The sequence below is a fragment of the Stegostoma tigrinum genome, chromosome 4, assembly GCF_030684315.1.
Source record: "Stegostoma tigrinum isolate sSteTig4 chromosome 4, sSteTig4.hap1, whole genome shotgun sequence".
Classification (NCBI taxonomy): Eukaryota; Metazoa; Chordata; class Chondrichthyes; order Orectolobiformes; family Stegostomatidae; genus Stegostoma; species Stegostoma tigrinum.
In genome coordinates, this window is record NC_081357.1 from 112,862,768 (window position 1) to 112,889,544 (window position 26,777).

The 26,777-nt window shown below is 41.2% G+C and overlaps 1 long non-coding RNA gene across 2 annotated transcripts in view; it reads right to left on the reverse strand.

The window, feature by feature from the left end:
* Window positions 1-12,087: 12,087 nt before the first annotated feature.
* The window catches only part of LOC125452276 (uncharacterized), a 34,283-nt gene continuing 19,593 nt past the window's right edge, over window positions 12,088-26,777 (reverse strand). The window contains exons 1-3 of one of the 2 annotated variants that reach the window (XR_007247518.1): window positions 22,024-22,150; window positions 17,629-17,658; window positions 12,088-12,179 (exon numbers count right to left, since the gene is read on the reverse strand). This is a non-coding gene — a long non-coding RNA (uncharacterized LOC125452276). Of the gene's footprint in view, window positions 12,180-17,628; window positions 17,659-22,023; window positions 22,151-26,777 lie in introns of those variants that run through there. The other variant, XR_007247519.1, reaches the window with a different exon arrangement.

A 26,777-nucleotide genomic window follows, 5' to 3' on the forward strand; every position in this document is an offset into this window, starting at 1 on the left:
TCATGTTATTCCTCACTTTCTCAAATCAGATTAATTTCCTCCTAGTGCCCACTTACCTACTCTAGCCACATTTCGTATCCCCTTTAGAAGGTGCAGGCTAGCTTTAAGTGGTGCAGATTAATTTTCATGGGCGTTCGGAGGTTAAGATTTTGGGACTTCAACTGATGTGTGTGGCGTGAGAATTGAGAATTCATGAAGGCTCTGCGCTACAGTCATTCAAATAAACAGGTGGTACCAAGGTGATTTACGGTCTGCAGAACACAGATGGACCAAAGGTTGATTACACATCGCAATCCCAGGATCCAATCACAAATGCTGTCCTATTTAATCCCCAACACCTCTCATAAATTTTTAAATTGCATTTCTCCCTTTATTTCTCTAAAGATGTTTCCAAATAAAAGATAAACAGAACAAAGCTGCATGATTCTTACAAAATGTCTTCCAATAGAGACTTCAATCAATTTTCCATTATTATTTTGACCCTCTGGAATATGAATTAATAATACCAAATTAGAAGAGCTTTAGTTTCAGACACTTCTGCATTTTTCCCATCGACACCGCCTCTTTCTGGGTCATCAATCTGGAAATCTTCCCATGCCATTGAGGCTTTCCAATGTTACACTAGACTGCACATGATAATTAAGCCTTGGGGTTTTGAGATGTGCTAAGCAATGCAGCTCTCTGTTGCCACACCAAGATTTCTCACCGCAGGCTGTGGGAATTTTCCCCTAGTTACACTTGGGTTCACAGGTAAACAAGCCTGCAAACATTGGCAAAGAGGAAATTAACATCACTCAATTTGCAATGAGCTGTTTTCGTTAATGAGAAAGGAAAATGATGCAATCAACAACTGCTGAAGAACTGAGAAGTTAGAACAATATTACATGTGGTTCCTGCAACCTGCCTATTTATCCAAATAGAGAAGTTTCAGGGATTTAATAAGAATGAATCCACTTGACTGACATGTATAAAATGTAGGTTATGGAAGCAGCTGGAATTGATTTAGTGTTTCATAAAACAAATGCCAGTCTTCAATTCAGCATTGTGATTAATGAACTGTCAGTTTAGTTGATCATAAAAGCAACATTCCATATCAAAATTCTTGATTCAATTTTTATTCAGTATAATACTGAATACTTGCATAATCACTTTTTTGTCAATCCCAGTCTTTGCCATTCAGCACTGTTCCTGGGATAAGGCATCGCTATGTGAGCATTTCCAAGATCTGGCCCAATCATAACCAGTCACTGTATACACTCAAGAGCAGCCCCTTAAGAAAATGTCCTATTTCTTCTCTTCCTTAAATCTGCCGAGGAAGGGACATGCATCCAGCTATCATCTTTTTGATCAGGAACACACATGGGAAATCACAAATATGGATGTATGTGCATACTGATGATTATGCTTCAATTGCGCTCAACCTCTTCAAGCATGGTAGGCAGATCTGTTAGCATACAGGACTAAGTATTGAAATCTCCATTATAAACCATTTGATGTCTGGAACTTCCTTTATTCAGATAGCTTGTGAAACCTTCAAGGACATCTATACGTTATTTTGCTCCTTGGGCACAATAAAATGTCCTAACATGTTTTGTAAAAGAAACAAATTGGATACCAATTTGAAAATTGGAGGAGGTAGTCAGAAACAAGGTTGAAGAGAGAGATTTTGAGGATTCATTTGAAAGTGGATTTCAGGAGAAAGTTCCAGCATACAGACATGAAGTGACTGAAGGCTCTGCCACTGGCAGAATAGAAGAACTGAGGGTCTGTCCGCAGATTGGATCCACATAGATGGAGAGCAGCAGGCAGGAAGACCCAGGAAGTTACAAAATTCAGATGAAGGGAGGGTGATTTTCTTCAGATGAGAGATAATGACAGAGCTCCAGTGAGTTAGAGCCCAAGGTGAAAATGGTGAAATCAAGTCTGGAGTTGATGGTGGAATGAAACAGGAATTTTAAATCAGCAAAAAAATTAAACAATATTAATTGTAAAACTTCAGGTAAAACAACGCCATTAAAAATGCAGGTAAAAACAAATGCTCGATAACGAGCAGGTCTAGTCCAAATCTCACTTTGTAAAGTTTTTATAGGCCTGTAAAATGCATTTTCATTTGTGGAAAGCATATGGAAAACATTTTTATGGATCTGTAAAAGATTTTGGAGACAGGCTTTATTTCTTTTTGTACAATCTTCTCTTTTATGACTCTTCTTACAGTTACAGGAAAGGACTCTTACTCATTTCTAGACCTAGTAAGCAGTGGATTCGGCCCTTTGAGCAAGTCCAACCATAGCGTATCATATAAAACACTTACAGTGTGGAAGCAGGCCATTCGGCTCAACCAAGCCCACACTGATTGACTGAAGAGCACCCCACGAGACACACCCAATCCATCTAACCCTGCATTTTCCATGGTTAATCCACCTAGACACTATGGGCATTTTAGCATGGTCACTCCACCTAACCTGCACATCTTTGGACTGTGGGAGGAAACCAGAGCACCCAGAGGAAACCCACACAGACACGAGGAGGATGCGCAAACTCCACACGGTCACCTGAGGCCAGGATCAATCCAAGTTCCCTGGCACCATGAGGCAGCAGTGCTAACCACTGAGCCACCGTCATCCGAGTCTGAACTCATGTTGCCAGACAATTAGCCTCTAGGTTACTATTCCTGTGAACCTTACCATCACGCCACTGGCTTCCTTGTTTAATGAACGACTAGTTGAATAGAAGCTGTAATGAGAATTTATAAACGCAGGTCATCCTGCAAGGCGACTGTAAATTGTAGATCTTGCGCAAGTAAGTAGCCGTGCTCAGATTGATTTCATATCACTTACAAAAATCTTGCATTACTTGGGAGATAAACCTCATTCTTCAGATATTGTTTGGTTCTCTGGATTGTATGGGATGTTTACTGGGTTTTTCATACCTAATTTTCAGATTCAAGTACACTTTGAGCAGAGATGTTGGGAATGGGTTGACATATATTTTGAAAAGCAATCTTGTCTCTATAAGGTAACACTGATGGTTCTTAAGAAACCTAGCCTTTGTTGTCCTCATTCAGTTATATGTGTTTTAGCTTTTATTAATAGCAGGATCAAGTTCCGGAACCAAGAGATTATGCTGCAGCTGTACAAAACTCTGGTGTGGCCGCACTTGGAGTATTGTGTACAGTTCTGGTCACCGCATTATAAGAAGAATGTGGAAGCTTTGGAAAGGGTGCAGAGGAGATTTACTAGGATGTTGCCTGGCATGGAGGGAAGGTCTTGCGAGGAAAGGCTGAGGGACTTGAGGCTGTTTTCATTAGAGAGAAGAAGGTTGAGAGGTGACTTATTTGAAGCATATAAAATAATCAGAGGGTTAGATAGGATGGATAGGGAGAGCCTTTTTCCTAGGATGGTGACGGCGAGCACGAGGGGGCATAGCTTTAAATTGAGGGGTGAAAGATACAGGACAGATGTCAGAGGTAGTTTCTTTACTCAGAGAGTAGTAAGGGAATGGAATGCTTTGCCTGCAACGGTAGTAGATTTGCCAACTTTAGGTACATTTAAGTCATCATTGGATAAGCATATGGACGTACATGGAATAGTGTAGGTTAGATGGGCTTGAGATTGGTATGACAGGTTGGCACAACATCAAGGGCCGAAGGACCTGTACTGTGCTGTAATGTTCTATGTTCTAACATATTTTTGGAACAATAGAACAGGGATTCAACAGGCCACAAGCAACAATTGTGGTTCATGGACGCCAAAGTACTGCAAAATAAACAGTTGGCTAGGATTCCACAAATCACCTTAATCTACAATTGCATGGGATGGCTATATGCAACACCCTCCACCCTGGGTCTCCGATGGAAAGCAGGGGCACGCCTGCAGAGACAGCATACCACTGGGGACCCCTGCTGGCCAGCGGTACAACATATCTCCGAAGTGGTTGATAAAGGCCCAGAAGAGGATAATGTGCAGCAGCCCATAGAGGAAACGCCTCCACAGCACACAAAAGGCCTCGGAGAGCATTTCTGTGAGGCAGCTCCAGGCTATGAGCTGTGGATCTCTGAAGGAAATTCAGGAATCTGGGCTGATGTGGAATTCTGCCTAAGCACAACTGGCCGATCACACCACACCTCAGGACCCTCCAACAGATAAATGACATCGGGTACAAGCACACCATTTTTAAATGATGGATGGCATTGGCTGTGAGTTGGTCATCCACTTGTACTCAGCTTTCCAACTTCTGTGGTAATATCCAACCCAAGCTGCCATTACCAAACACATTCTAACTCGGTCACCCCACAGCCATGTCCCTCCTGTACCAACCCCTCACATTTGAGATGATGATGCTGCAGATTGCTGAGCAGTGGCTCTTCATTGACAGACATTACTCCCGACAAAAGAATTGTACATGTAGGTCTGCTATGAAGACTGCATTGATTCCCTAGGGCAGGCAACACCACTGACTGCTCCCTACCTGACCCATGTGGAGGTCTCCAGTGATATCAATGATAATATTGCACTGGTAACAGCCAGAGGTGCTGTTTCTCTTTATTATTTGTTCATGGGATACATGTGTTACTGGCTGGGTCAGTGTTTATTGCCTATTTCTTATTGTCCAGAGGGCAATTAAAAGTCAACCACATCACTGTGAGTTTAACGGGCATTAGTGAACCAGATATGTTATCATGGAATCGACAATGGTCACCAATACACTTCATTCCAGACTTTTATTGATTTCAAATTCTACCATCCTCCCAGAGCACTAGCCTGAGTTCATGGAATGTAAGTCCAGTAACATTACGACAATGTAAACATCACTCCCTGGGAATCAACGTAATTTGTATTACTTTAAAGTGGAACTAAAGGAACAATTTTCTTTCCTAATGTTGCTTTCTAAAAGATCTGAACAGATCTTGAATAATTAAATTTATTTTATTTGTCCATCAAATAAAATGCGTGAAACTCCATGTCATGTTGCCCAGCTTGATTTGTATAGATTTGAAAATAGGTGGGTGCAGCGGCATGTGTGTAAATGGAACTGTGAACTTCGGGCTGCACAGGAATGAGTTTCTATCCCCTCCCGTCACCCTCTTGAGACTGGCTGGGGTTAATTTGGAAAGTGAACCTCACTGATTCTTTTAAGGGCAGCATTTCTCTCCGCGTAAATTGAACTTCATCATGAACCAACAATTGTCAAGGAAAACCAAATTCCTTTGAGAACTGTGGACGCTGTAAATCAGGAACAAAAACTGAAGTTGCTGGAACAGCTCAGCAAGCCTGGCAGCGTCTGTGAAGAAAAAAATCAGAGTTAATGCTTCAGGTCTGGTGAGGGTCACTGCTGGCCATCCAATCAGAAAGTGAGCCCTGGGGGCCAAGGGGCATGAATGTTGAGTTTGGATGTAACAAAGATGATTGATGGGAGTAGGGCAGTGCATGTTGTCTACATGGACTTAACTAAAGCATTTGACAAGGACTCTCTGAATGGTAAGCTGGTCCAGAAGATTAAGTTGCATGGGATCCATGGTCAGTTGACAAATTGGCTACAAAATTGGTTTGGTCATAGAAAAGAGAGGGTAGTTGTGGAAGGGTGTTGTTCTGACAGAAGTTCTGTGACCAGTGGTGTCCCACAAGGATCAGTCCTGGGACCTCTGTTGTATGTAAGGTATATATAAATGTTTTGGATGAAAATATAGGTGTTCTGATTAGTAAGTTTGCAGAAGACATGAGAATCAAAGGAATTGTGAATATTGAGGAAGGTTGTCAAAGGGTAAATCATCATACAGATTAGATGGGAAGTTGTGTAGAGAAATTTCAGATGAAGTTTAATGCAGACAAGAGTGAGGTGATGCATTTTGGTAAGTCAAATGCAAGAGGAAACCCTTAGGAGCGTAGACATACAGAGGGATCTCAGGATGCAAGCCCATAGCTCCTTTAAAGTGGCAACACAAGTGGATAAGAAGGTAAGAAGGTGTATAGTATTCTTGCCTTCATCAGTTGGGCATTGCGTACGAAAGTTGGCACGTCGTGTTGCAGCTGTATAACACATTAGCTGGGCCGCATTTGGAGTTTATTTGTTATGAGGGCATCATTGGCTAAGCTGGCATTTATTGTCCATCCTTAATGCCAGAAGGTAGTTATGAGTCAACCTCATTGCTATGGCTCAGGAATCATGTGTAAGCCAGACCAGGTAAGGATGGTAGTTTCCCTCCCTAAAGGACATCAGTGAACCAGATGGGTTTTTCCAACAATCAACAATGGATTCATGGTCATCATTAGACTCTCAATTCAGATATTTATTAAGTTCAAATTCCACCATCTGCCTCGGCAGGATTAGAACCAAGGTCACCGGGGGCGGCACGGTGGCTCAGTGGTTAGCACTGCAGCCTCACAGCACCAGGGACCTGGTTCAATTCCAGTCTTGGGCGACTGTCTGTGTGGAGTTTGCACATTCTCCCTGTGTCTGCATAGGTTTCCTCTGGGTGCTCCGGTTTCCTCCCACAGTCCAAAGATGTGCAGGCTAGGTGGATTGGCCATGCTAAATTGCCCGTAGTGTTCAGGGGTGTGTGGGTTATAGGGGGTGGGTCTGGGTGGGATGCTTCAAGGGGCAGTGTGGACTTGTTGGGCCGAAGGGCCTGTTTCCACACTGTAGGGAATCTAATCAACAGAACAAAATCTGTGGCTCTGGGTTAACAGTTTAGCGTTAATACCACCAGGCCATTCCCTCCCCAGTTGTGTGCAGTATTGTGTGCAGTTCTATTTAGCACAGTATAGGAAGGATCTGGAGGCTTTGGAGAGGATGCAAAAGAGGACTATCTGGATTAAGGTGTATTAACTATAAGAAGTGGTTGGGCAAACTTAGATTGATTTCACGAGAGCGCAGGAGGAGTGAACTGGTAGAACTATTTAAAATAATGAGAGGCATGGAGGGGTTGGATTGTTAGAGTCTTTTTCCCAGGTTCGAAATGTCAAATACCTGGAGGCATAGGTTTGCGGTAATAGAGGAAAATTTTAAAGGAGAAGTGAGAAAAGTTTCTTATACCAAGGGTGGTAGGTGGCTGGAATGTACTGACGGGGAATGTGGTAGAAGCAGAGACGATAGGAACTTTTGAGAGGCATATAGACAGACATACAAACAGCGAGGGAATAAAGGGACCATGGGCAAACTGATGGGATTAGTTTAGAATAGCATGGTGGTCGACACAAACATGGTGGGCTGAAGAGCCTGTTCCTGTGCTGTACTGTTCTATGTTGTATAAAGGGGGGAGCCAGTAGTGCATGGACGTGGGATGTTTTTGGTGGGGGTTGGGGGCATGATAGGAAGTCACTGCCAGTGCCATTGATCGAACAGTAGAGATGGGGCTCAGGGGAGAATGTGTGGGCATTCAGTAGAAATGAGAAGCCTATCAAGTGTTAAGTAGAAAGAGGAACTTAGAGACTTGGGGGTAGGGGTGTGTGGTGAACCCAATGACCAGCCTGAGCCTCGTACTCTTACTGTCTATCACAGCCTATGTTGCCTTCCATGATGTGTCAAAGGCCAAATGCAACCTACGAATGGAAAGCAGCTGCAACCACATCTGGAGTGAATGAAATCCATGTCTAAGTGTTGAGCTAAACCGCAGTTTCTACTTTTTGATGACGATGAGCCCTTTGAGAGGCAGTTGTACCGATTACGCACATGCAGAGTGCGGGATGAAATCATTTGCAATTATGTCATTGTGCATGAGAAATGCATACAGTGGGTTACAAATGCTGGCCACAAGCAACTGTGACCATGACATTGGTCCTCACAAGTAGGCAATGCAGAAGCAGAAGTAATTCAGTGATAGCAGTGAGTCATGACCTTCACATAGCTAATGCAAGTCCTCCTGTGCTGTGCATGGAAACAGAATTGATTCCCTCTCCACCTGAACTCTTATATGCCGTGATACCTTTCATGGGTGATCTGGGTCAGTGGGAGTAAGGTTCACTGCTCATGCAACACACATTCTTCCTTTGTCTGCCATCTGAATATTGTCTTTTGTTGTCGCTGCAATGTATCAACAACACACAGAAATGGAGGAGGAGCAAATACTAAGAAAGGCCAGCAGCAGCAGCACCCTGCTGAGCAGCTTCCACATGAAGAGGTCACAGGTGAAGAGTCCCTCAGGATGTGGAGGAAATACAGAGTAACTGATTGTTCTTAACACCATTACATCTGATTAATGGTTGGCATGGACAAATTGGATTGAAGGGTCTGTTTCCATGCTGTGCGTCTCTATAATTGTAAGTTTGTGGCCAATACCCTGGGAATTGCCATGATATCTCCTTTCTTGAAAGGCTTCATGTTCGTCTCACAGTTAAGGGTCCAGGTGCCTTACAAAGATGATTACTGGGAGACAAATGCTACCCACTGTTGACCATGGCTGATGGCTCTGTTAACCAACACCACGCCTGAGACAGAGCACTGATACAATGCTTCATGCTGGGTAATGGTGTAGGAGGTGATTAGCATGCTGAAAGTGGCATTCTGCTGCTTGGACCTATCTAGCAGGGCCTTGCAATGCACTCCTGCAGAATGTGCTGCGTATTCCTCGCCTGCTGGACTCCTGCACTGGAGCAAACAAAGAAGGGATATGATGAAGGCTGATGAACAGGGCGAATGGGAGCAGCTTTCTGAGAAGGAAGGCAATGGCATTGAGCAGGAGGAATATCACCTTCTACGTAACGGAGCACAGTTGCATTGCGTGCTAAAAGCCAGCCAAGGTTTAATTTGCACCCAGTTCCAGTAGATGAGCACGGGGTGCAATGATCATTCAGTGGCTGTAAAATTGTTGATGCTTAACAATAGTTTGTTTTCATTCCAAGAGGAAATTCAGATTCTGTTTATTTGATTATTCATAAACACCAAAAAAAACAGTAAAAGTAGATTTGTTGAAGTGACTGTAAGTTTTCCCTTATGTGATGGCCCTCCATTGAACAAGGATAATATGCTGGGACTTACTGGACACTGGGGAAAGAATAGCAATGAATTAGAGAGTCATGTAAGATGAGACTTGGCTAAGGATGAGTAATCTGTATAGCCTGATGATCAAACAGCAATAAGTGTAAAAATGTGCAGTTGTATGAGCAAGGAATTGTCAGTTGTGCCGTGTATGTGCTGTGAGCGATTGTGTGTATGAGATTTGCAACTGCTGTGCCACTATCTTGATGAGAAGGGCAATTCAGGATTGCCAAAGCTTGACCATATTGGAGTTCCAAGATGATGTCACCACCAGGGTTACTGGGACATATCGGTTATGGCAGTAACATCCAGCTACCGCAAAAAGGAGAATTGGAAGGTAGTTGTTAATGCAATTTTGGGAAGATAGCATGGAAAAACCCATTAGGCCTCATGGAGCGGAACCGTGGTTGAAACACAATGAAAATGACACTTTCCCAAAATATGGTAAGATTTAGTCTAGAGAGTTAGGTGGAAAACATATTTTCATCCATCTGCATGGGTTGAATTAGAACCACTCGTACAACCAGTGTGTCTGACCCATTATACTGTGCAATTGCTCTTCCTCCTAACCCTCAATCACACTTTAAAATGACACTTAACATAAGTAGTAAAGTTTAAAGAACTATGCCCATCTGTAAAAGGCCCTGACCCCATTTGCCATTGTGTTTTGTGATCTGCTGTCTGTCGATAATCTAATTATTTGTTCTATCAAGGCCAACATTCCTGCATTGTTATCCCCTTAATGTACATCCCTCAATACAATGTGCATAAGTTCCAAAATAACATTAACATGTGGTTGCTTTTGAAAATGCCTGTAAAATTAAATGCAGTTTTGTCCCTGTCCAGTTGCCACAGTGTCTAAACCATGAAGCAGATCAGCCATTTAGCTCATTGGACCAATGTTCTCTAGGGCTGTGAAAAATGTTCTAGATTTTAGAAGGTAATCAATCTTGACAGTGGAAATGATGAATGCATGTCACAGTCATAAGGTTCAAACCCTAGACCCAGTCAACCGTTCAGACCTTTGTTTGTATTCAATCCTTTTGGCTTCATTTCCTATTAAATTGATTTGAATTAATTTACATTACACATCAGTAGTCCATCTTCAACTACCTATGTAACTTCCCAGAGGGGATATCCTTTCCTTATGTGTTCAAGACACTTCAGGAAATTCCCTGTCGTATAATCCCTGTTAGGAGTGAGAAGGACCCCCTGACCCTGATGCCCCAAGCAGATGTTTGACCATACCCAAATCCTAGGAACATTTTCATTGTCTGACTGAACCTGTACACCCCAACTGGCAGCAGCACTACATCCCTTTGGCATTGAGACATTGTCATTTAGTTGATTTATAATGTAGGTTTCCAGCGCGTTTTGTAGGTATGAGATTAAAATAACATTGCTCCTTTCACCAATATGCCCACTCCTTTGACTGATGACTGCTGACCAGCCTGACAAGCCATGTGGCTTTGTATCTGCATTGAATTGACAGACAAGGTAGAAGTACCATGAGCTGTGGCTGAGGGGGAAAGGTGCTAAAAGCCAAGATAGCTGTCAGCATCCAGGTACGCGATAAGTGAGTGAATGCTGAGAAATCAAGCAAGCAGTCTGATCCAATCCATGAGCTGGGTGTTCCATTCCCATTCAAAGCATCCTGGCAACAGCATTCCAATGCTAGATGCAAGTGCACTCCAAAGTGCTAAGCCATGTTCTGAATGGATTGGAGATGTGCCATGATAGCACAATGTGGTTGGCACATACCAGATACAAGTATTTGTGGACACAAAGCGTACATACAAACATTACACATGGAGCATTCCCTGAAAATTTGATGTTGAATGTCCAACATGGAGGTCCAGAAGAGCAATTGGTGAGCTTGGATCACCAGGTACCTGCTCTGACTTTTACATCAAGTTTCTTGGCAGCTAGTTTCTATCTAACAGGTTGCGGATAGGCAAGATTAAGCCTTGAGAAATGGTGCCCCATAGACTAGCCACTTAACAGCATGACTTTGTTGCACTCACAGAATCACACATTATAGACCTTGCTCTGGACAACATCAGCACAATCTCACAGATATGTCTTGTCCTGTCAGAAGAACAGAATCGTCAGAGGTGCTGTCACAGTGGTATACAATTGGGAACAAGTTGCCTTCAGAGTCTTCAACATTATGCCAGACTTCCTTAGATGGTATAGCATCAGGTCAACCACAGGCAAGGAAACCTCCTGCTGATCAGCACCAACTGTGACACATGCTCCTTCCACATCAATTGTTGAATGATACTTCTCCATGTTTAACACCATACCAAGGCTGCAGAATGTACTCTGGGTGAGGGACTTCAATATCTGTACCAAGAAGGCTCTGCAACACAACTGCTGACCGAGTACATCAGAGCTACAAGGGCCCTCCCCACCCAAACAATCTATCACCATTTTAATGATCGTCTGCATTTCTGTTTATCTCATCAAAGTGGGCTACTTTGTACGTATCCATATTATACCACATCCGAAATGTATTTACTCACTCAATCAACTTGTTCATATCAACTTGAAGGGTCTTTACACCTTTGTCACTAATCACAGTCCCACCTTGTTCCCTGTTACCGGCAAAGTTACTACAATTTGTTACTTTACATTTTATATTGCATTAAGCATTCTCTTCCAAATTTTTTATACTTATCGTGGATAGCTGGGGCCCAATCATAGATCCTTGCAGTACTTCACTTGTCACTGATTTCCATTCTGAAAAAGACCCATTTATACTTCTCGCTCTTGTCTTTTAACAATCCATGGCAGCATGTAACCACCCTCTCATGGCTTTGATCTAGCATTATAACCGATTGCGTGGGTCGTTAGTAAGAATATTCCAATTCTCCAAATGCACTAAATCCACTGGTTCTTCCTCATCTACATTACTGGTTATATCCTCAAAAAACTCCAGCAGTATTGTTAAATATGATTTCTCTTTAATAAATCCATGTTGACTTTGTGTAACAGCATTGGTATTAGCATCTTATATAATAGATCCCAGTATTTCCCGCACTGATTTTAGGCTTATGTTAGGTTAATGTTTGGATGTTAGATTATCACCAAACTGGGATTTATCAGCTTTCAGTCTCATTAATTTCTCCAGTGCTATTTTTTTATATTAATGTTAATCTTCTTTAATTTCTCTATCCCAATAGATCTCTGCTTCTCTGGTATTTCTGTAAAGACAAAATTAAAGTAGTTATTTAATTGCCGTGCCATTTCCTTGTTCTTCAGCATTATCAATTATCCCATTTCCGACTGTAAAGGAACTACATTTGTCTTCATTAATCTTGTTTCTGTTTACATACTTGTTGAAGTTCTTGTGTTTAAGTTCCTTGCAAATTTAATCTCATACTCTATTTCCCCCCACCCCGTAATCAACGTTAAGATTTTCTTAAGTGAAAGAGAATGAAGTTTTAGCACCTCTCCCTCCCCCCTGTAAAACGACAGCAAATACATATAAAAAGACAGGCAATGAGCTCACACAGACAATGGGGGAGAAGAGCCATCTAATATAGACAGGAAGCATAAAGGCAATTACAGTTTATGGTTAGAAGAATCACAGAATCATAGAAGCCCTACAGTGTGGAAACAGGCTGTTTGGCCCATCAAGTCCACACATTCCTCTGAAAAGTGTTTCACCCAGACCTAACCCTCGACCCTAGCCCTGTAGCCCTGCATTTCCCATGGCTAAACCACCTAGCCTGCACATCCCTGGACACAGTGCACAATTTAGCACGGCCTTACCTACAGGTAACAGTTATCTTCCCAGAAACACTTTTTTTCTCTCTTTAGTTTACAAAAACAATTCAACAGCACAGTGAAGTGGAAAGAGCAAGAATCTCAAGTAATTATTTTATAAATTAAACCAACTATCATAGCGACGGCTGGAAGGGTGAAGTGTTGCTGCTGCACACCATTGTGATCCCGAGTGAACACATCTGTAGCAAGTGTTTGTAGCTCAAGGAAGTTTGAGTCTGAGTTGAGGAGCTGGAGTCTGCACTGCAGACATGGCACCACATCAAGAAAGGGGACAGTTACCTGGACACTTTGTTCCAGAGGGTGTTTCCCCCCCTCACATTCGGTCATTCAAAACTGGAATATTGTGACAGCAAGTAAGGCAAGCATGAGGACTGAGGGGATTAAATTGAAGAGACTTGGCACTCACAATTGTCCAACAGTTACAAAGTTCCTGCCAGTTGTGTAGGCAAGCTTCGGGGTGGAGTGAGGATGAGCAAACTGACTACGACACCTTGGTACAGGGAACCATTCAAGTCGGGGAAGGAAATAGGAATGTCAAGTGATAGGTGCCAGTATAACTAGAGGGATAAATATTGCTCTCTGAAGCTGTGAGCAGGAGTCCCAAAGGCTGTCTGCCTGGTGCCAGGGTTTAAGGGTATCTCCTTGGGACTGAAGAAGACCTTGGAGAGGGAAAGGAGAGATATATTGGATGTCCACAATGGATCCAATGACATCGGTAGGACTAGAAAGGAACTTTTTCTGAAAGGCTTTGAACAAAAAGCCACTAAATCAATAAACAGAACCTCCAAGGTAATAATTTCTTGATTACTACCTGAGTCAGGGGTAAACTGGCAAAGAGTAAATAAAGCCAAGGATTTCAATGTGAGGCTGAAAGATTGGTGTGGCTGAAATGGTTTTCAGTTCGTGAGGCACTGGCACCAATGCTGGGCAAGAAGGGAGGTCTTCTGCTGAAATGGGCTCCACTTGAATCATGCTGGGACAAGTGTGCTGGCAAATTTAATAACTAGGGTTGTAGTGAGGGTTTTAAACTAATTGGAGGGAGAAGAGAAATATAGGCTTACAAAGCTTGTAAAGCAGCTATTTGGATAACAATACCAGAGCAGAACAGACCATTAAAATGAAAGATACAGTAGCAGAATTAGACCATTTAGGCCACCATGCCTGCTCTACCATTTGATCGTGGCTGATATGTTCCTCAACCCCACTTTGCAACCGTCTCCCCATAACCTTTAACCCCCTTACTAATCAAAGACCCTTACCTGTCTCTATCTTAAATACACTCGATGACATGATGCTCACAGCCTCCTGCAGCACTGAGTTCCACAGATTCACTGCTCCCTGGCTGGAGAAATTCCTCCTCATCTCAGTTCCAAAGAATCATCCTTCACTGAGGCCATGCCATTGGGTCCTCGTCTCTCCTACAAGTAGAAATGTCTTCTCCAAGCCCACGACATCTTGTCCTCGTTCAGCAAGATGCTCCTTTATCCTCCGAAACTCTCACTGAGTAAAGACCCTGAGTCCTCAACAACTCCTCATTAAACAAGCTCTTCATCCCCGGGATCATTCTGGCAAACTTCCTCTGGACCACCTCCATTGCCATTACATACTTCTTTTGATAAGGAATATGAAACTGCTTATAATATTCTAAAAGTGGTCGACTAGACCCTTATACACCTTCAGCACTACATCCCTGCTCTTATATTCGAGCCCTCTTGAAATTAAAGCGAAAATTGCATTTGCCTTTCCAACTACCAACTGCAAGAAAATCCTAACCGAGAGCTCCATAGTCCCTTTGCACTTCAGATTTCTGAAGCCATTCTCCATTTAGGAAACAGTTTATGCCTATATTCTTCCTACCAAAGTGTATGACCTCATGCTTTCCCACGTTGTATTCCACCCACCAATCCTTTGCTTCACATGCTAGCCTGTCCAAGTCCTTCTGCAGCCTCGCCACTCCCTGAACTCTACCTGTCTTTACATCTACCTTTGTGTCAGGAAGGGACAGAGGACATAAATATAGAATGCAGCAATAAATAGGGCAAAAGGAAAGGAATGATAAAAAGGCAAATTGTTAGCTCTTTATTTGAATGTACGTCATATTCAGAACAAAACAGATGAATTAGCAGTTTAATGGGTATGATGTTATAGTCATTATGGAGACATGGTCACAAGGAGGTCAAAGCTGGGAACTAAATATTCAGAAGCATGTGACTTTTCAAAAGGAGAGGCAGGAAGGAGAGAGAGGTGGGCAGCATTATTTGTACAAGATAGAATAAGTATGATCATAAGAGATGAACTTCAGTCAGAAGATGTAGAACCCATATGAGTGGAGATAAGAACTACGAAGGGAAAGAAGACAATGGTAATCGTAGTCTATGGGCCACTTAACAGTATTTATACAGTGGGACAGAGAATAAATCATCAGGTAATGATGGCATGTTATGAAGGCACTACATTAATCATGGGTGTCTTTAGTCTTCATTTAAATTGAGATAGTCACGTCGGCAGAGGAAGCCATGAGGAAAATTTCATTGTGTGCATTCGGGACAGTTTCCTAGAATAATATGTTGTAGATCATGTTATATTGGATTGGATATGTAATGAGGCAAGTTTAATAAATGATGTCAGAGTAAAAGATTCTCTCGGAAACTTTAATCAGACATTTCATCATTTAACATTCAGTTGGAGAGAGAGGATTTTGGGTTAGAAATGACTGTGCTAAGCTTAAATAAGGGAATGAGGGCAGAGCTGGCTGGACTAAACTGGTGAAGATGCTTGTCGTGATTGTAATGAGGTCAGCGGGTAGACATCATTGGCCTAAATGAGCCTGTTAGCCTGGTCCAATCAGGGAGCCCTGGCTGACAGATATATACAGGAATATCAGAAATCCTGTTCACTCTGACAGCTGGCTCTGAAGGAGCTGGATCAGTGTCAAGGACTGATCATGTGTAAATAGATGATGACTTGGTGACAGGAAACCAGACTTTGTTGAGTTCTGAGTCTTAGTTCCAGTGGCATAGCTGCTGTCCTATTTTCTTAGGAGTGGTGAAGCTTGAAGATACCCTTGATTTTCCACCAATGGAGATTTGTCCACATTATTTATCTTCTCTGTGCATGTGGAGTGGAAGAGGGGTGGTTTGGGGGTGGATGAGAGTAAGTAGGGATATTCTTCTCAAAACTGTGTGTTGTTCCTGTGTCAAACCTGTTTCTCTCTCCACAGATGCCACTAGACCTGTTGAGTTCTTGCAGCATTTTCTATTCTTATTTCTGGTCTGTCCATATTGCTTTCTCTTTGTTTTGTTGCTTGAAGAAAGCGACTGAAATATGGTTTGTTGTTGTAAATTTTAAGTCTATCTCTATTGTCTTTTCCAAACTGAACACACTACAGATGATACTTGAATTCAAAATCTAAATGGATTAGGCTGGTGTGAGTAAAACAAAATGCAAAATTCTAGACATTTTGCTGAATTTCCATGCTTGTTGATTCAAATTGGTAGCTCTGATCTAGCCAGGTTTTTGTATTTTCTATACAAGTAAAGCCTGGGATGATCAGATGATCACAGCACAATTTTAGGCCAACTGTTTCCTTTTTAGAACCATATTACTAGAAAAATGGTACAGCACAGAAGGGGGCCATTCAACCCATATTGCCTATGCTGACCTAAGACACCCAGGTGCCCTTTCTCATCCCAGTTCCTACAAATGACCCTTAGGCCTGCAACTTAAGGTGCAGATCAGGTACTTTTCAAAAATATTTTGGGTCTCTGAATCCACCAGGAGATAGACCTCACCATCTCCTGCATAAAAAAATGTTTTTTTTCTCACATCCCTCTCTAATCCTTTTGTCACTTTGCTTGAGACTGTGACCCTTGGTTTTTGAACTGTCTGCCAAGGGAAACAGTCTCCTCCTGTCTACTTTATCTTTACATCTCTCAATTTTATACACTTCAAGTCATGTCACCCCTCAGCCTTCTCCGTTCCAAAGAAAGCGTCTCCAATCTCTCCTCGTAGCTACAATTCTGCAGTCCTGGCAACATTCTAGTAAATCTCTTCTGCACTCTCTCTCCAGAGCAGTTAACTCCTTCCTCTTATGTTGAGCCCAGAACGACACAATATGCCAGTTGCTGTGTTTACCGTGTCTTATATGGTTTCATTATTATATCCCTACTTTTGTATTCTTTACTTCTGCCATAGAATGAATGCATTCCATATGCCTACTTTCCTAAAACAATTTTATAGTCCATGTAAGTTGTGGATATTATAGCCAAATTACAGAAGTTGAAAATTGTTAGTTCACTTTCACTGTGATCATAACAAGTTTGACACAATCAAGGACAAAAAAGTCACTTGATTGACCCCTATCTGCTACCTTCAACATTCAGTCCCTTCATGACTAATGCACAGTAGTTGCAGTGTGTATCACATAGACAGTAATTCACCAAGGCTCCTTTGACAGCACTTCCCAACTGCATGATCGCTATCATTCAGAAGGGCAAGGGCACCAGATTCATGGAAGTTCCACATACTGTAAGTTCCCATCTAAGCCACTCATCATCTTGACTTGGAATTCTGTCAATGTGCCTTCAGTGTCACTGGGTCAAAGTCCTGAATCTCACCAAACAATGGTATTGTGAGAGTATCCGCTCTGCATGGATTTTTGGAATTTAAGAATCCAGCTGACCACCACCTTCGCATGGAAAATCAGGGAAGGGCAATGGATACTGCTGTAGTCAGCCATTTCCACATTCCATCAAAGGATAATCAAAAGGTTGTCATGCTGTGTAATTGTATTACATTCATCAGAAATGCTGAAAATCTGAAAATAAAACTGCAGATTTTGTAAGTACAGAAGAGATCACTCACCTTTTGGAATAGGAAGACCGGCTAAGACATCTGAGAGAAAAACAGGAAAAAAAATACTTTATGAACCACTCAAATAAAATCATGCAAACATTTGGCTTTAAAATAAGTGATTCTGAGGGCAACATTTCATTAGTGACAATGAAAGGTAGTTGTCGTAATGAATGTAATGATTCTTCTCAAGTTGCTAACTGCATGTCAATATGACAAATAAATGTTGCAATGTCTGTTCACCAATCACAATTTTGGAGGAAAATTGGGTGAAGTTTAGCTCTCATCACTGGGTAATAATATTATTATCACAGGCCAACTGGTCATTATACAACCCAGCTGACATTCTTTTGTGTTAACTTCCACAACAAAAGAAAATCAGGAGTGTTCAAACATGGCCTGTGTCATCCACAGGACTGGACCCAACATCTGATGGTGAAAGCTAAAATCTTCCTCAATGACTCAACTACAGATTTGACAAGAACCAGTAAGACTCCACAGTTAATACTCTCATTTTCTGAAAATAAAGGGAAAGTAAATTGGGCAGAAAAAAGATCAGAAAATGTGGATCATTGAATTGCTAATATGTGCTCCTTGTCAACTCTGGGGTTGAGGGAGTGGGGCTATACATCCGTCAGGGAACTCTGTTGGTAGATGTCCTTTAACATAAAAAAAATTATTTCATGCCTGTATTGCTAAAGCAGACAGAAAAAAAATGGTATACCTGGAAGTCAATAATGTCACTAAAGGTCAGTTGTAATTTTGTACAACTTTGTCATTCAGTTGCTTTCAGCCTTCCCTCCTTCCTGCCCTGCACATATTGAGACTGCTGTATTTGAAATCACAGGACACACTGCATAACAGAATATTATGCAGCAGGTGGTCAACTCTCCTATGTGGATCTGAACCAGCATGGTACAAGTTTGGTCTCTAAGGTAATAGAAAAATGTAACTCCCACCATTTTTTTTAAAACTATATCTTCTGATGCACTCAAATTCCCGGATGGCTGTGCTCAAGAAGAAGGATCTCACAATCAATGATTTGAAATTCAACATGAATTGATGCTTTTTGTTCTATATTGTTTACCATTTTGGAGCATTTTATCCATAGTCAATATAGTTGATGTCTGTACACCACAGTACTGAATCCAACAGCATAAAGGAACTCAATTAACAACAGATTTTGATCTCAATCATATTGTTGACATCAGCAATTTCTTGCTTCACAGTTATCTCAATAAGACCATTAACATCTGCTGTATAAGCAAAATGAAAAATCCAAAATAGATTAATTGATAATTGCTTTTTTTTAGGTTGTGCTTGTGCTAAGGACTCAAGTTTATCTTTTTTCCAGATCCAGGAATAAAGGTACATTAGCTTGTCTGATGATTTTTTACAGGACAATCCTCCAACTGTTCAGTCTGATATATACCATAACAGTTCACATTATCTTTTCTCAGACAGGAAAGGAGACACTAAAATTGGTCTCAATGGCCTCAGGTCAAGAAAAGTAGAAATCAGACACAGTTCCATCTTCAACAAGGTGTCAGTGATAGAAGCAAGAAATGGTACATGAATGCCTATTGTAAAGGTGATGATTCAGTTTGTATCTAATACTTTCTACAGTTGAATGGCTAGGTTTGATCATTTGGAAGGAAAACAAAGTGGCTCAATTACAGAAAAGAAACAGGAGAGCTTCCTGTTGACTTGTACTCCAGACATTTTCAAAAATGGGAAAAGAAAGAACTTTTAACCAGGAACAGCATCTCAAATCTAACTTCCCTAAAAGCTGAGTTTTCTGAAAACCAAACATATTTACTTGTTATTAAACAATTGGGTTACAGGTTTTCCAAAAAGTGGCACTGAACATCAGGGTCAGAATTTGAGAGGGAGAGAGGTGGCAAGTTATTATGGTTTACCACACGAGAATGAGGTGGGAGATTATGCTCAGGTTAAAGAAACCAAAATTCTGGATGTTTAAAATGAAGCTGGCACTTGTACCTAGTTTTGACTAGAGGTAGGGAATTCCAATGTTGCCCACACTATGAAAGTCAGTTTGAGGAATAGTGATTGCTACTATATCTTGTATTTACCCAGACCTGGAGATCTGCTGTCTTAGTACGCCACATTCATGTGTTTTGGACCAACTTCACATATCCAGTGTAGATTGACTGTAACTGCTTTGTGACATCTGTCATTCAAGTATGCCTTTCTGTGTCTCTCCACTTTGTCCTCTAGAAGAGAACTCTGCATCTTTTCAGGCATCAATTAAATGGCCGAAACGCTGGCATGTTCATTTCATGAAGTATCTTTTAAAATTGTTTTTCACTCGTGCAATTTTAAATTTTAAATTTTGTCTTACAGTATGTATGGAATTTTTAACATGTCTCACCATTCACATTTCAAAGGCTTCTATTTCCTTCCACAGATCATTAATTATTATCCAGGATTTTGAGACATGCAGAAAAGTGAGTTGAATGGAGCATCTTATTAATGTTTGCTTTTCGTAAAGCCTGAGTTTTCTTATCTTTAACATATCATTCATCTGCACACAATTACTTCTGGCTATCTCTATTCTTCTCCTAACTGCTGCAACACATTTTTCCCAAATACACAAACTTATCTAAGATAACACAGTGTGGAGCTGGAGGAACACAGCAGGCCAGGCAGCATCAGAGGAACAGGAAAGCTGATGCTTCAGGTCGGGACCTTTCTTTTCTGAAGAAGGGTCCTGGCCCAAAAGGTCAGCTTTTCTGCTCCTTTGATGCTGCCTGCCCTGCTGTGTTCCTCCAGCTCCACACTGTGATAACTATGACTCCAGCATTGGCAGTTGTTACTAACACAAACTTATCTAATTGTTACAGCATAACACCATTGACTTATATCTTCACTCTTGTTTCTTCTATTGTATTCCATTTGACTACCATATATTTATACTTTTGGTGTTCATATAGCCAACTGTGATATTGTCACTATATTGGAAAATTTAATCAAAACCTATATCGGGATCAAACAGCGAGAATCAGTCTAGAAAAGGTAGAATCCAATATCTTTATCAGGCAGAAGATATGTGAGTTTTGAAACAAGTACAAACAGATTTAAAAGCAGCTTCTTCCCTGCTGTTATTAGTCTTATGAATGAACCTCTCATATATTAGAGCTTTGTCTGCTCCTTCTCATTAGCTGTAACACTACATTCTACATTCTGTTCTATTACTCTGACATACCTATGTAAGATATGATTTGCCTGGTTAGCACTCAAAACAATACTTTTCACTCTATCTCGGTACATGTGACAATAATAAATCAAATCTTTCAAGTGAAGAAATGATTACACTAGACTTTGACTGTGACAAAAATATTCATCCTGTACACAGAACAAACATATTGAGCACTAGATATGCTTCCATAGAAAAAATTGGGGGCAAGAATGGAATCGGAGTCTGCTGATGACACAATTCTACTTGCAGAATAATATGAAATCCTACAAAATTGTGAATCAAGTAAAACTTGGAAGTATAAGAATCAAAGCTATCCAGCTGGAAAAGGATCTCAGAATCACATTAAACTTATTCTGGAGAATGAAATAAAGGGTAGAGTAATGATTAAGGGCAGAGAAAGATTTTCAGTTGTACTGAATCATAGAATAACTACAGTGTGGAAATAGGCCCTTTGGCCCAACAGGTCCACACTGACTCTCAGACCATCCCACCCTCCAAGCATTCTAAGCAATTTAGCATGGCCAATCAACACAGCCTGCACATTTTTGGACTGTGGGAGGAAACTGGACCACGCAAGGAAACGCATGCAGTCACAGGGAGAATGTGCAAACTCCACACAGACAGTGACCCAAGAGTGGAATTGAGCCCAGGCCCCTGGTACAGTGGAATAGCAGCACTAACTGCTGAGCCACCATGCCACCCCATGTTAATGGTGCTTTTTTGTTTGTAGTTTGGAGGATGGCCTGCCTACTGAAATAACAATTAGTCAGTCTCGCTTTTGCTTTGTGTGTTACAGTAAAAGTATTAAAGCTTGATCACTTGCCATGCAATTCCTTTACTTTGGCCAGTAGTAATGAAAATTTTCTTTTCAATATTATTAACGTCTCTGCAGGGATTGTAACAATAACACACATAAATGAATCACATAGTTACCTATTTCTCTATGACTGAAGACAACATCCGACCCACATAATGTTATTATCTTGTATTATTCTACAGTTATTGATGCCTTTAAGGGTACATGACCATTTTATTACAAGATAATTTTCTAAATTTGCTCAGATTCTGATAAAATGCCTATTGTTGATTTCATAGTACTTTGCACTTTTGTCTGTTCACAATACAAAGAAACACAGTGTGTATTTCATATTAAAAGATTTTAAATCAGGCATAAAACCTTCCCCTACCAGACAGGTCAGGCTGACAATAAGTGAGAGGGAAATGTTCCTTTTGCTGTTGATTAGACTGATGCTGACAAAGGACATACTTTTCTTTGGAGAGCATTGTGGATTTAAAAGAATAAAATAGCCTCCATTCTTCTGAATTCACACCAGCTTTGGTCTAATAATAACTGATCTAGCGACTGTCTGATTGGGCAGTGAACAAAGTTAATGCTTACTGTAACCATGCCAACTGGAAGGTTCTAAATGAGATCTGATTTGATTGCTACAATTGATCACCTTGGCCAGAGGATTGGGAGAGGGAGACTGCTGCTACAAAGTACAAATGCACAGATGTCAGATGAAGGTGGTAACAGATTCAATAGTGATGCCTTCAGGGGTCAAATAGCGCAACCCACAACCATGGTGGATTGGATCAGCTAATTATGCACTAACTGGAGTTTGAATCTCAGAACCACCTGATCTGTGGGGCCCAGGACCACAACAAAGGATGTACTTAATTAGTGAACCAATTAGAAGGCAAATGGATTTGGTATAATTTCATTAAATGTGCTGTGATTTGGACTGAATTTGAGTGATGTGATAACACAGGCTTTCATGACTGCAGCTGCCAGGAACAGGAGCATTATCAGTATTGAGGCAGGCTGTAATAGCACTTCCTCTAATGGCTAAAGACGGGATCATAATTACTTTGTACATAACCTCATTAAAATAGGAAACAATAAAAGCTTCATTGCTTGTTATAATGATACCATCATGAGGATAGTTTGGAGTTTTCTCACATCACATTGTTTTGATATATCTTATCAAAACATGTGATGAGAAGCACTGAATTAAAACTGGATTGTGCTTACATGATGATGCCTTCCACAATCAGATATCTTGGTACTGTTCATTTTATTGGCTTGGTGTCCTATTTGCCCCTGAACTAAGCTTTAGACTGCATATAGAGGTGATCTTGATTCAATAATCCTCACCCCTGCTTCATATCACCTGCCCCTCAAGCCCTCACACATGCCTTTATTATGTTGGCATAACTTCTTTCCTGATCTGCCTCCCACTTTGTGCCTTCTGTGGACTTGAACTTCATATATCAGAAAACAAAAAAACCTTCAATGGTATTTATGTCCAGTGTAGTGCAGCCTCTCCTCTAGGCCAGAAGCTTGTGCTATTCGTCCCACTCCCCAAGACATTCATTACAAAAAGGCAAGTTGATTCCCATGTGCCATACTGAGGGAGGGCTGCACAAACAGAAGTGTATGTATCAGATGAGATCTTAAATTAAGGCTGGGTCTGTCCTTTGAGGTTGGCACTGTTTCACAGAAGAACAAGGGCATGACCTTTCAAACCAGCATCACAAATACAGATTATTTGATCTTTACCACATTAGCGTTTGCTGGAAAATAGGCAACTGTGCATGCTACTGCACGACAGTGGTTGCTTTTCAAGGGAACCTCATTAACTCTAAAGTTTTTGGCATACCATGAGGTCAGGAAAATGCAAATCTTTGTTTTTCCGTTCACTGTGACATAGCCATGCAGATTTCTTGGAGTATTAAAAGTCTTGGAGTGTTTAAGATTTAGAACAGGAATAAATATAACATGAGTATTCAATTGCTGACATAAATTGCCTGGCACAAAGTAATTCCATATTAAAACAGTAGGAAAATGAGACTCTAAATGATCAATGTCCTTGGTGAAAATTTCTTAAACACTGGGAGAAGTCAGCCCTGCAAGCAAACCCATATATTCAGCAGAGATAATGGGAACTGCAGATACTGGAGAATCCAAGATAACAAAGTGTGGAGCTGGATGAACACAGCAGGCCAAGCAGCGTCTTCGGAGCACAAAAGCTGACGTTTCGGGCCTAGGCCCTTCATCAGAAAAGGGGGATGGGGAGAGAATTCTGAAATAAATGGGGAGAGAGGGGAGGTGGACTGAAGATGGATAGAGGAGAAGATAGGTGGAGAGGAGAGTATGGGTGGGGCGGTAGGGAGGGGATAGGTCAGCCCGGGGAGGACGGACAGGTCAAGGGGACGAGATGAGGTTAGTAGGTAGGAAATGGAGGTACGGCTTGAGGTGGGAGGAGGAGATAGGTGAGACGAAGAACAGGTTAGGCAGGCTGGGAGGAGCTGGGCTGGTTTTGGGATGCAGTGGGGAGAGGGGAGATTTTGAAGCTTGTGAAATCCACATTGATACCATTGGGCTGCAGTTTACCACATTGGCCAATTATGCATCCGCCAATGTGGTATACTGCATCCGCTGTACATGGTGCGGCTTCCTCTACATTGGGGAAACCAAGCGGAGGCTTGGGGACCGCTTTGCAGAACACCTACTCTCGGTTCGCAATAAACAACTGCACCTCTCAGTCGCGAACCATTTCAACTCCCCCTCCCATTCTTTAGATGACATGTCCATCATGGGCCTCCTGCAGTGCCACAATGATGCCACCCAAAGGTTGCAGGGACAACAACTCATATTCCGCTTGGGAACACTGGAGCCCTATGGTATCAATGTGGATTTCACCAGCTTCAAAATCTCCCCTCCCCCCACTGTATCCCAGAACCAGCCCAGCTCGCCTCGACCCGAAACATCAGCTTTTGTGCTCCGAAGATGCTGCTTGGCCTGCTGTGTTCATCCAGCTCCTCGCTTTGCTACCATATATTCAGCATCTGAGGAAAGTTATATTCATTGCATTGAGATTCAAGGCTGCTGAGAAAGTGAGAAAGTAAAAGCTTCCTGCTCCCTTGCTATGCATTTGCCTGATTTTGTCTGTTTTTTTTTCAGGCTAGTTAACAAAGCTCAAATGGATAACCTCTGGATATTAAACCAGTAGATTTGAAGTTCAATGAAGGGTATGATTGATTCCGGGATGGCGGGACTGACATATGAGGAGAGGAAGAATTGGTTAGACCTACATTTGCTGGAGTTCAGAAGAATAAGGAAGGATCACATGGAAACCTCTAAAATTATAACAGAACTAGTCAGTGTCAATGCAGGAAGCTTGACCCCAATGCCAGGGGAATCCAGAACCAGGGTTCAATCTAAAGATAGAGGAAAAACCATTGAGGACTGAGATGAGAAGAAATTTCTTCACCAATAGAGCAGTAAATCCATGGAATTGAATTCCACAGAAAGCAGTCCAGGCCAAAATATATGATGTTAAGAAGTAAGGGAATAGTACTTGGGGTTAAAGGATGTGGGAGGCATCAGGAACAGGCTATTGAGTTGTATGATCATCCATGATCAGAATGAATGGTGTAGCAGACTCGAAAGATTGAATAGCCTACTCCTGCCTTTATTTTATATGCTCCTATGCATTGTGACATCCTGTATACTCTTTCAGAGATTCACAGAACATCTGCAGAATGCAATAATGGGGAAGCAACAAATTTCAGTATTGCGCCAACTGCATAGCTAATGCATAGATAGCAGCAAAATGTCCTTCACAGCCTCTGGGAGAATAGTGTCTGCCCAAATTTGTTTTTGCTTTAGCTGCTAAACATAAGTCTACAAAAATGGAGAAATTGGTGCAATGTCTTTCCCAGATGCAGCTATGATACTAATCAAAATCTAAATGAATAAGCCACTTTAACTGTTGGTAATTAAGAAAATTGAGTTTATTGATTTACAATTTTACTAAATTGAGTTATGTGGTGTATCATGAATCAGCTGAAGGGCACATTTAATTGCTATCACAGGCTATTCTAAATGGTTCTCAATAATTTTAGTTGCTTGGAATTAGTTTTAATTTGTTGGGATGCTTTGTGTGTGTGATATGATTTTCTCCACACAAGCTTTCTAGCCTGCATTTCCCCAGAGCACGGCGCCACAGAGAAAGCACGTTCAACACTTTGGGCCATTTGATGTTAATCCATACAATGTTTCACTTCACATTAATTGGAAATTAAAGGTCATTACCCACAGTTTGAGCCCATTTTCTGAACCCAGAGGGAATGGAATATTATAGAAGTAGCTTGCCCTGTGCCAGAAATTAAATGCTCCATTTGTCTCAATTAAACAAATTGTATGAAGTCGTGGAAAAGGTGAAAGTGGAATAAAACAATTTTGCATCTACATGAATCTTCTCAGGATTCTTCCTTTTTAATAATGAAACTTAGAGGTAATTATCATATTTTAAACATGTACATGTTTGTAGGAATGTTTTAGTGATCTATTGAGGAAGTGTGATGTCTGTATGAAACTGTGCCAGACTGCTCAGGGAGGTCCTAGGTTTGATATGCAGCTTTTGTTGCACTGTACAAGGCTCATAGATTAACCAATGTCGAAAACAGATTCTCCACTCACTGTTTGTCGGATATTGATTTGTGCTCATTTTCTGCATTAATTTTAGTTTTGTAACAGAATTTTGAACGAATGATTTTGAATGAATGATTTAATTGTCACGTATTTTACAGGTAGTTCTGTTATAACGCATGTTTTGTTAACACAATATTGGCTGTAACGTGATTGATGAAGACACTGTTTGGATATTGCAAACTTTATGCTATACAGGTGTAGTGATTTTCGACAGCTACTTCCCTTTAACGTGGTTTTCTACAGCATGATTTTTTCTAGCGCAAGGTTACACAAGAACGCAATGACCATGTTGTGGAAGAACTGCCTATACAGTGAAAAAGACAGTGGTATACAATGAAAAGCATCAAATGTTGCTTGGATTCCAGTGCCATTTTGTACTGTTTAACAATAAATAAAAAGATACAGCTTAAAGAGACTCCATAACCATTTCGTCACTGTTTC